This window comes from Gorilla gorilla, chromosome 20, assembly GCF_029281585.2.
Source record: "Gorilla gorilla gorilla isolate KB3781 chromosome 20, NHGRI_mGorGor1-v2.1_pri, whole genome shotgun sequence".
NCBI classification, from domain to species: Eukaryota; Metazoa; Chordata; class Mammalia; order Primates; family Hominidae; genus Gorilla; species Gorilla gorilla.
This window is the reverse complement of record NC_073244.2, coordinates 5,166,224-5,177,320: the sequence shown is the minus strand read 5'-3', so window position 1 is coordinate 5,177,320 and position 11,097 is coordinate 5,166,224.

Genomic DNA, 11,097 nt, shown 5'->3' with positions numbered 1-11,097 from the left:
GTTCATACAGATAGCGGTGTAGTTATTTCCATGTATATAGAGATAGCGGTGAAGATGTATGCATGTTTACACAGATAGCGGTGTAGATATTTCCATGTTCATACAGATAGCGGTGTAGATATTTCCATGTTCATCCAGATGGCTGTGTAGATATATCCATGTTCCTACAGATGGCGGTGAAGGTATTTCCATGTTTCTACAGATAGCGGTGTAGTTATTTCCATGTGTAAAGAGATAGCTGTGTAGATATTTCCATGTATATGCAGATAGCTGTGTATATATTTCCATTTTCTTGCAGATAGCGGTTTAGATATTTACATGTTCAAACAGATAGCGGTGTAGATATTTCCATGTTCATAGAGATAGCGGTGTAGATATTTCCATGTTCATACAGATAGAGGGGCTGATATATCCATGTTCATACAGACAGCGGTGCTGATATCTCCATGTTTATACAGAGAGCGGTGTAGATATTTCCATGTTTATTCAGATAGCGGTGTAGATATTTCCATGATTATACAGATAGCGGTGTAGATATCTCCATCTTAATACAGATGGCGGTGTAGATATTTATATGTTCATACAGATGGCGGTGCAGACATTTCCATGTTCATACAGATGGCAGTGTAGATATTTCCGTGTTTATAGAGATAGCGGTGTAGTTATTTCCATGTGTAAAGAGATAGCTTTGTAGATATTTCCATGTATATGCAGATAGCTGTGTAGATATTTCTATTTTCATGCAGATAGCGGTTTAGATATTTCCATGATCGTACAGATAGCGGTGTAGATATTTCCATGTTCATACAGATAGCGTTGTAGATATTTCCATGTTTATACAGATAGCGGTGAAGATATATGCATGTTTACACAGATAGTGGTGTAGATATTTCCATGTTCATACAGATAGCGGTGTAGATATTTCAATGTTCATACAGATAGCGGTGTAGATATTTCCTTCTGAATACAGAGGGCGGTGTAGATATTTATATGTTCATACAGATGGTGGTGCAGATATTTCCATGTTCATACAGATGGCGGTGTAGATATTTCCATGTTTATAGATTTAGCGGTGTAGTTATTTCCATGTGTAAAGAGATAGCTGTGTACATGTTTCCATGTATATGCAGATAGCTTTGTAGATATTTCCATTTTCATGCAGATAGCGGTGTAGATATTTCCATGTTCAAACAGATAGCGGTGTAGATATTTCCATGTTCATACAGATAGCAGTGTAGATATTTCCATGTTTATAGAGATAGCGGTGAAGATGTATGCATGTTTACACAGATAGCGGTGTAGATATTTCCATGTTAAAACAGATAGCGGTGTAGATATTTCCATGTTCATCCAGATGGCTGTGTAGATATATCCATGTTCCTACAGATGGTGGTGAAGATATTTCCATGTTCATACAGATATCGGTGTAGTTATTTCCATGTGTAAAGAGATAGCTGTGTAGATATTTCCATGTATATGCAGATAGCTGTGTATGTATTTCCATTTTCATGCAGATAGCGGTATAGATATTTCCATGTTCAAACAGATAGCGGTGTAGATATTTCCATGTTCATAGAGATAGCGGTGTAGATACTTCCATGTTCATACAGATGGAGGGGCTGATATTTCCATGTTCATACAGAGAGCGGTGCTGATATTTCCATGTTTATACAGATAGCGGTGTAGGTATCTCCATCTTAATACAGATGGCGGTGTAGATATTTATATGTTCATACAGATGGCGGTGCAGATATTTCCATGTTCATACAGATGGCGGTGTAGATATTTCCATGTTCATACAGATAGCGGTGTAGTTATTTCCATGTGTAAAGAGATAGCTGTGTAGATATTTCCATGTATTTGCAGATAGCTGTGTAGATATTTCCATTTTCATGCAGATAGCGGTGTATGTATTTCCATCTTCAAACAGATAGCGGTGTAGATATTTCCATGTTCATACAGATAGCGGTGTAGATATTTCCATGTTTATACAGATAGCGGTGAAGATGTATGCATGTTTAAACAGATAGCGGTGTGGATATTTCAATGTTCATTCAGATAGCGGTGTAGATATTTCCATGTTCATACAGATAGCGGTGCTGATATTTCCATGTTTATACAGGTAGCGGTGTAGATATTTCCATGTTTATACAGATAGCGGTGTAGATATTTCCATGTTTATACAGATAGCGGTGTAGATATATCCATGTTTGTACAGATAGCGGTGTAGATATCTCCATCTTAATTCAGATGGCAGTGTAGATATTTATATGTTCATATGGATGGCGGTGCAGATATTTCCATGTTCATACAGATGGCGGTGTGGATATTTCCATGTTCATACAGATAGCGGTGTAGTTATTTCCATGTGTAAAGATATAGCTGTGTAGATATTTCCATGAATATGCAGATAGCAGTGTAGATATTTCCATTTTCATGCAGATAGCGGTGTAGATATTTCCATGTTCAAACAGATAGCGGTGTAGATATTTCCATGTTCATACAGATAGCGGTGTAGATATTTCCATGTTCATACAGATAGTGGTGTAGATATTTCCATGTTCATCCAAATGGCTGTGTGGATATATCCATGTTCATACAGATAGTGGTGTAGATATTTCCATGTTCATACAGATAGCGGTGCTGATATTTCCATGTTTATACAGGCAGCGGTGTAGCTATTTCCATGTTCCTACAGATAGCGGTGTAGATATTTCCATGTTCATACAGATAGCGGTGCTGATATTTCCATATTTATACAGGCAGCGATGTAGATATTTCCATGTTTATACTGATAGCGGTTTAGATATTTCCTTCTTAATACAGATGGCGGTGTATTTATATGTTCATACAGATGGCGGTGTAGATATTTCCATGTTTATACAGATAGCAGTGTAGATATCTCCATCTTAATACAGATGGCGGTGTAGATATTTATATGTTCATACAGATGGCGGTGCAGATATTTCCATGTTCATACAGATGGCGGTGTAGTTATTTCCATGTTCATAGAGATATTGGTGTAGTTATTTCCATGTGTAAAGAGATAGCTGTGTAGATATTTAAATGTATATGCAGATAGCAGTGTAGATATTTCCATTTTCATGCAGATAGCGGTGTAGATATTACCATGTCCAAACAGATAGCGGTGTAGGTATTTCCATGTTCATACAGATAGCGGTGTAGATATTTCCATGTTCATACCGATAGCGGTGCAGATATTTCCATGTTTATACAGATAGTGGTGAAGATGTATGCATGTTTACACAGATAGCGGTGTAGATATTTCCATGTTCATCCAGATGGCTGTGTAGATATATCCATGTTCATACAGATAGCGGTGTAGATATTTCCATGTTCATACAGATAGCGGTGTAGATATTTCCATGTTCGTCCAGATGGCTGTGTAGATATATCCATGTTCATACAGATAGCAGTGTAGATATTTCCATGTTCATACAGATAGCGGTGTAGCTATTTCCATTTTCATACACATAACGGTGTATCTATTTCCATGTTCCTACAGATAGCAGTGTAGATATTTCCATGTTCATACAGATAGCGGTGTAGATATTTCCATTTTCATACAGAGAGCGGTGCTGATATTTCCATGTTTATACAGATAGCGGTTTAGATATTTCCTTCTTAATACAGATGGCAGTGTAGATATTTATATGTTCAAACAGATGGCTGTGCAGATATTTCCATGTTCATACAGATGGTGGTGTAGATATTTCCATATTTATAGATATAGCGGTGTAGTTATTTCCATGTGTAAAGAGATAGCTCTGTAGATATTTCCATGTATATGCAGATAGCTTTGTAGATATTTCCATTTTCATGCAGATAGCGGTGTAGATATTTACATGTTCAAACAGATAGCAGTGTAGATATTTCCATGTTCATTCAGATAGCTTTGTAGATATTTCCATGTTCATATAGATAGCGGTGTAGATATCTCCATGTTCATACAGATAGCGGTGTATATATTTCCAGGTTCATACAGATAGCCGTGCTGATATTTCCATGTTTATACAGATAGTGGTGTAGATATTTCCATGTTTATGCAGATAGCGGTGTAGATATTTCCATGTTTATTCAGATAGCGGTTTAGATATCTCCATCTTAATACAGATGGCGGTGTAGATATTTATATGTTCATACAGATGGCCGTGCAGATATTTCCATGTTCATACAGATGGCGGTGTAGATATGTCCATGTTCATACAGATAGCGGTGTAGTTATTTCCATGTGTAAAGAGATTGCTGTGTAGATATTTCCATCTATATGCAGATAGCTGTGTAGATATTTCCATTTTCATGCAGATAGCGATGTATATATTTCCATCTTCAAACAGATAGCGGTGTAGATATTTCCATGTTCATACAGATAGCGGTGTAGATATTTCCATGTTTATACAGATAGCGGTGAAGATGTATGCATGTTTACACAGATAGCGGTGTGGATATTTCCATGTTCATCCAGAGGGCTGTGTAGATATATCCATGTTCATACAGATAGCGGTGTAGATATTTCCATGTTCATACAGATAGCGGTGTAGATATTTCCATGTTCATCCAGATGGCTCTGTAGATATATCCATGTTCGTACAGATGGCGGTGAAGATATTTCCATGTTCATACAGATAGCGGTGTAGATATTTCCATGTTCATACAGATAGCGGTGTAGATATTTCCATGTTCATACAGATTGCGGTGTAGCTATTTCCATGTTCATTCAGATAGCGGTGTAGATATTTCCATGTTCATCCAGATGGCTGTGAAGATATATCCATGTTCATACTGGTGGCGGTGTAGATATCTCCATGTTCATACAGATAGAGGGGCTGGTATTTCCATGTTCATACAGATAGCGGTGCTGATATTTCCATGTTTATACAGATAGCGGTGTAGATATTTCCATGTTTATTCAGATAGCGTTGTAGATATCTCCATCTTAATACAGATGGCGGTGTAGATATTTATATGTTCATACAGATGGCGGTGCAGATATTTCCATGTTCATACAGATGGCGGTGTAGATATTTCCATGTTCCTACAGATAGCGGTGTAGATATTTCCATGTTCATACAGATAGCGGTGCTGATATTTCCATATTTATACAGGTAGCGGTGTAGATATTTGCATGTTTATACAGATAGCGGTGTAGATATTTCCATGTTTATACAGATAGCGGTGTAGATATTTCCATGTTTATACAGATCGGGGTGTAGATATCTCCATCTTAATACAGACGGCGGTGTAGATATTTATATGTTCATACAGATGGCGGTGCAGATATTTCCATGTTCATACAGATGGCGGTGTAGATATTTCCATGTTCATACAGATAGCGGTGTAGTTATTTCCATGTGTAAAGAGATAGCTGTGTAGATATTTCCATGTATATGCAGATAGCAGTGTAGATATTTTCATTTTCATGCAGATAGCCATGTAGATATTTCCATGTTCATACAGATAGCGGTGAAGATGTATGCATGTTTACACAGATAGCGGTGTAGATATTTCCATGTTCATCCAGATGGCTGTGTAGATATATCCATGTTCATACAGATAGCGGCGTAGATATTTCCATGTTCATACAGATAGCGGTGTAGATATTTCCATGTTCATACCGATAGCGGTGCAGATATTTCCATGTTTTTACAGATAGCGGTGAAGATGTATGCATGTTTACACACATAGCGGTGTAGATATTTCCATGTTCATACAGATAGCGGTGTAGATATTTCCATGTTCGTCCAGATGGCTGTGTAGAAATATCCATGTTCATACAGATAGCGGTGTAGATATTTCCATGTTCATTCAGATAGTGGTGTTGATATTTCCATGTTCATACAGATAGCGGTGTAGCTATTTCCATGTTCATACAGATAGCGGTGTAGATATTTCCATGTTTGTACAGATAGCGTTGTAGATATTTCCATGTTCCTCCAGATGGCTGTGTAGATATATCCATGTTCATACAGATGGCGGTGTAGATATCTCCATGTTCCTACAGATAGCGATGCTGATATTTCCATGTTTATACAGGTAGCGGTGTAGAAATTTCCATGTTTATCCAGATAAAGGTGTATATATTTCCATGTTTATACAGATAGCGGTGTAGATATTTCCAGGTTTATACAGATAGCGGTGTAGATATATCCATCTTAATACAGATGGCGGTGTAGATATTTATATGTTCATACAGATGGCGGTGTAGATATTTCCATGTTCATCCAGATGGCTCTGTAGATATATCCATGTTCGTACAGATGGCGGTGAAGATATTTCCTTGTTCATACAGATAGCGGTGTAGATAATTCCATGTTCATACAGATAGCGGTGTAGATATTTCCATCTTCATACAGATAGCGGTGTAGCTATTTCCATGTTCATACAGATAGCGGTGTAGATATTTCCATGTTCCTCCAGATGGCTGTGTAGGTATATCCATGTTCATACAGATGGCGGTGTAGATATCTCCATGTTCACACAGATAGAGGGGCTGATATTTCCATGTTCATACAGATACCGGTGCTGATATTTCCTTGTTTATACAGGTAGCGGTGTAGATATATCCATGTTTATACAGATAGCGAAGTAGATATTTCCATGTTTATACAGATAGCGGTGTTGATATTTCCATGCTTATACAGATTGCGGTGAAGATATCTCCATGTTAATACAGATGGCCGTCTAGATATGTATATGTTCATACTGATGTCGGTGCAGATATTTCCATGTTCATACAGTTGGCAGTGTAGATATTTCCATGTTTATAGATATAGCGGTGTAGTTATTTCCATGTGTAAAGAGATAGCTGTGTAGATATTTCCATGTATATGCAGATAGTGTACACATTTCCATTTTCATGCAGATAGCGGTGTAGATATTTCCATGTTCAAACAGATAGTGGTGTAGATATTTCCATGTTCATAGAGATAGCGGTGTAGATATTTCCATGTTCATACAGATAGCGGTGTAGATATTTCCATGTTTATACAGATAGCGGTGAAGATGTATGCATGTTTACACAGATAGCGGTGTAGATATTTCCATGTTCATACAGATGGCTCTGTAGATATATCCATGTTCATACAGATAGCGGTGTAGATATTTCCATGTTCATACAGATAGCGGTGTAGCTATTTCCATGTTCATACAGATAGCTGTGTAGATATTTCCATGTTTATACAGAGAGCGGTGAAGATGTATGCATGTTTACACAGATATCGGTGTAGATATTTCAATGTTCATACAGATAGATGTGTAGATATTTCCATGTTCATACAGATAGCGGTGCTGATATTTAAATGTTTATATGCGTAGCGGTGTAGATATTTCCATGTTCATACAGATAGCGGTGTAGCTATTTCCATGTTCATACAGATAGCGGTGCAGATATTTCCATTTTCATCCAGATGGCTGTGTAGATATATCCATGTTCATACAGATGGCGGTGAAGATATTTCCATGTTCATACAGATAGCGGTGTAGATATTTCCATGTTCACACAGATAGCGGTGTAGGTATTTCCATGTTCATACAGATAGAGGGGCTGATATTTCCATGTTCATACAGATAGCAGTGTTGATATTTCCATGTTTATACAGGTAGCGGTGTAGATATTTCCATATTTATACAGATAGCGGTGTAGATATTTCCATGTTTATACAGATAGCGGTGTAGATATTTCCATGTTTATACAGATGGCGGTGTAGATATCTCCATCATAATACAGATCGCCGTGTAGGTATTTATATGTTCATACAGATGGCGGTGCAGATATTTCCGTGTTCATACAGATGGCGGTGTAGATATTTCCATGTTCATACAGATAGCGGTGTAGTTATTTCCATGTTTATACAGATTGCGGTGAAGATGTATGCATATTTACACAGATAGCGGTGTAGATATTTCCATGTTCATACAGATAGCGGTGTAGATATTTCCATGTTCATACAGGTAGTGGTGTAGATATTTCCATGTTCATACAGATAGCGGTGCAGCTATTTCCATGTTCATATAGATAGTGGTGTAGCTATTTTCATGTTCATGGAGATAGCGGTGTAGATATTTCCAAGTTCATACAGATAGCGGTGCTGATATTTCCATGTTTATACTGGTAGCAGTGTAGATATTTCTATTTTTATACAGATTGCCTTGTAGATATTTCCATGTTTATACAGATAGCGGTGTAGATATTTCCAAGTTTATACAGATAGCGGTGTAGATATCTCCATCTTAATATAGATTGCGGTGTAGATATTTATATGTTCATACAGATGGCGGTGCAGATATTTCCATGTTCATACAGATGGCGGTGTAGATATTTGTATGTTTATAGAGATAGCGCTGTAGTTATTTCCATGAGTAAAGAGATATCTTTGTAGATATTTCCATGTATATGCAGATCGCTGTGTAGAGATTTCCATTTTCATGCAGATAGCGGTGTAGATATTTCCATGTTTAAACAGATAGCGGTGTAGATATTTCCATGTTCATACAGATAGCGGTGTAGATATTTCCATCTTCATACAGATAGCAGTGTAGCTATTTCCATGTTCATACAGATAGCGGTGTAGATATTTCCATGTTCCTCCAGATGGCTGTGTAGATATATCCATGTTCATACAGATGGCGGTGTAGATATCTCCATGTTCACACAGATAGAGGGGCTGATATTTCCATGTTCATACAGATAGCGGTGCTGACATTTCCATGTTTACTCAGATAGCGGTGTAGATATTTCCATGTTTATTCAGATAGCGGTGAAGATGTATGCATGTTTATACAGATAGCGGTGTGGATATTTCCATGTTCATCCAGAGGACTGTGTAGAAATATCCATGTTCATCCACATGGCTGTGTAGATATATCCATGTTCATACAGATGGCGGTGAAGGTATTTCCATGTTCATTCAGATAGCGGTCTAGATATTTCCATGTTCATACAGATAGCGGTGTAGATATCTCCATGTTCATACAGATAGAGGGGCTGATATTTCTATGTTCATACAGATAGCGGTGCTGATATTTCCATGTTTATACAGGTAGCGGTGTAGATATTTCCATGTTTATACAGATAGCGGTGTAGATATTGCCATGTTTATACAGATAGCGGTGTAGATATTTCCATGTTCATCCAGATGGCTGTGTAGATATATCCATGTTCATGCTGATAGCGGTGTAGATATTTCCATGTTCCTACAGATAGTGGTGTAGATATTTCCATGTTCATACAGATAGCAGTGTAGCTATTTCCATGTTCATACAGATAGCGGTGTAGATATTTTCATGTTCATAGAGATAGCGGTGTAGATATTTCCATGTTCATACATATAGCGGTGCTGATATTTCCATGTTTATACAGGTAGCGATGTAGGTATTTCCATGTTTATACAGATAGTGGTGTAGGTATTTCCATATTTATACAGATAGCGGTGTAGATACTTCCAAGTTTATACAGATAGCGGTGTAGATATCTCCATCTAAATACAGATGGCGGTGTAGATATTTATATGTTTATACGGATGGCGGTGCAGATATTTCCTTGTTCATACAGATAGCAGTGTAGATATTTCCGTGCTTATAGAGATAGCGGTGTAGTTATTTCCATGTGTAAAGAGATAGCTTTGTAGATATTTCCATGTATATGCAGATAGCTGTGTAGATATTTCTATTTTCATGCAGATAGCTGTTTAGATATTTCCATGTTCGTACAGATAGCGGTGTAGATATTTCCATGTTCATACAGATAGCGTTGTAGATATTTCCATGTTTATACAGATAGCGGTGAAGATATATGCATGTTTCCACAGATAGCGGTGTAGATATTTCCATGTTCATACAGATAGTGGTGTAGATATTTCAATGTTCATACAGATAGAGGTTTAGATATTTCCTTCTTAATACAGATAACGGTGTAGATATTTATATGTTCATACAGATGGTAGTGCAGATATTTCCATGTTCATACAGATGGCGGTGTAGATACTTCCATGTTTATAGATTTAGTGGTGTAGTTATTTCCATGTGTAAAGAGATAGCTGTGTAGATGTTTCCATGTATATGCAGATAGCTTTGTTGATATTTCCATTTTCATGCAGATAGCGGTGTAGATATTTCCATGTTCAAACAGATAGCGGTGTAGATATTTCCATGTTCATACAGATAGCAGTGTAGATATTTCCATGTTTATAGAGATAGCGGTGAAGATGTATGCATGTTTACACAGATAGCGGTGTAGATATTTCCATGTTCAAACAGATAGCGGTGTAGATATTTCCATGTTCATCCAGATGGCTGTGTAGATATATCCATGTTCCTACAGATGGCGGTGAAGATATTTCCATGTTCATACAGATAGCGGTGTAGATATTGCCATGTGTAAAGAGATAGCTGTGTAGATATTTCCAAGTATATGCAGATAGCTGTGTATATATTTCCATTTTCATGCAGATAGCGGTTTAGATATTTCCATGTTCAAACAGATAGCGGTGTAGATATTTCCATGTTCATTGAGATAGCGGTGTAGATACTTCCATGTTCATACAGATAGAGGGGCTGATATTTCCATGTTCATTCAGATAGCGGTGCTGATATTTCCATGTTTATACAGAGAGCGGTGTAGATATTTCCATGTTTATTCTGATAGCGGTGTAGATATTTCCATGTTTATACAGATAGCGGTGTAGATATCTCCATCTTAATAAAGATGGCGGTGTAGATATATATATGTTCATACAGATGGCGGTGCAGACATTTCCATGTTCATACAGATAGCGGTGTAGTTATTTACGTGTGTAAAGAGATAGATGAGTAGATATTTCCATGTTTATGCAGATAGCTGTGTATGTATTTCCATTTTCATGCAGATAGCAGTATAGATATTTCCATGTTCAAACAGATAGCGGTGTAGATATTTCCATGTTCATAGAGATAGCGGTGTAGATACTTCCATGTTCATACAGATGGAGGGGCTGATATTTCCATGTTCATACAGATGGAGGTGTAGATATTTCCATGTTCATACAGATAGCGGTGTAGATATTTCCATGTTTATACAGATAGCGGTGAAGATGTATGCAT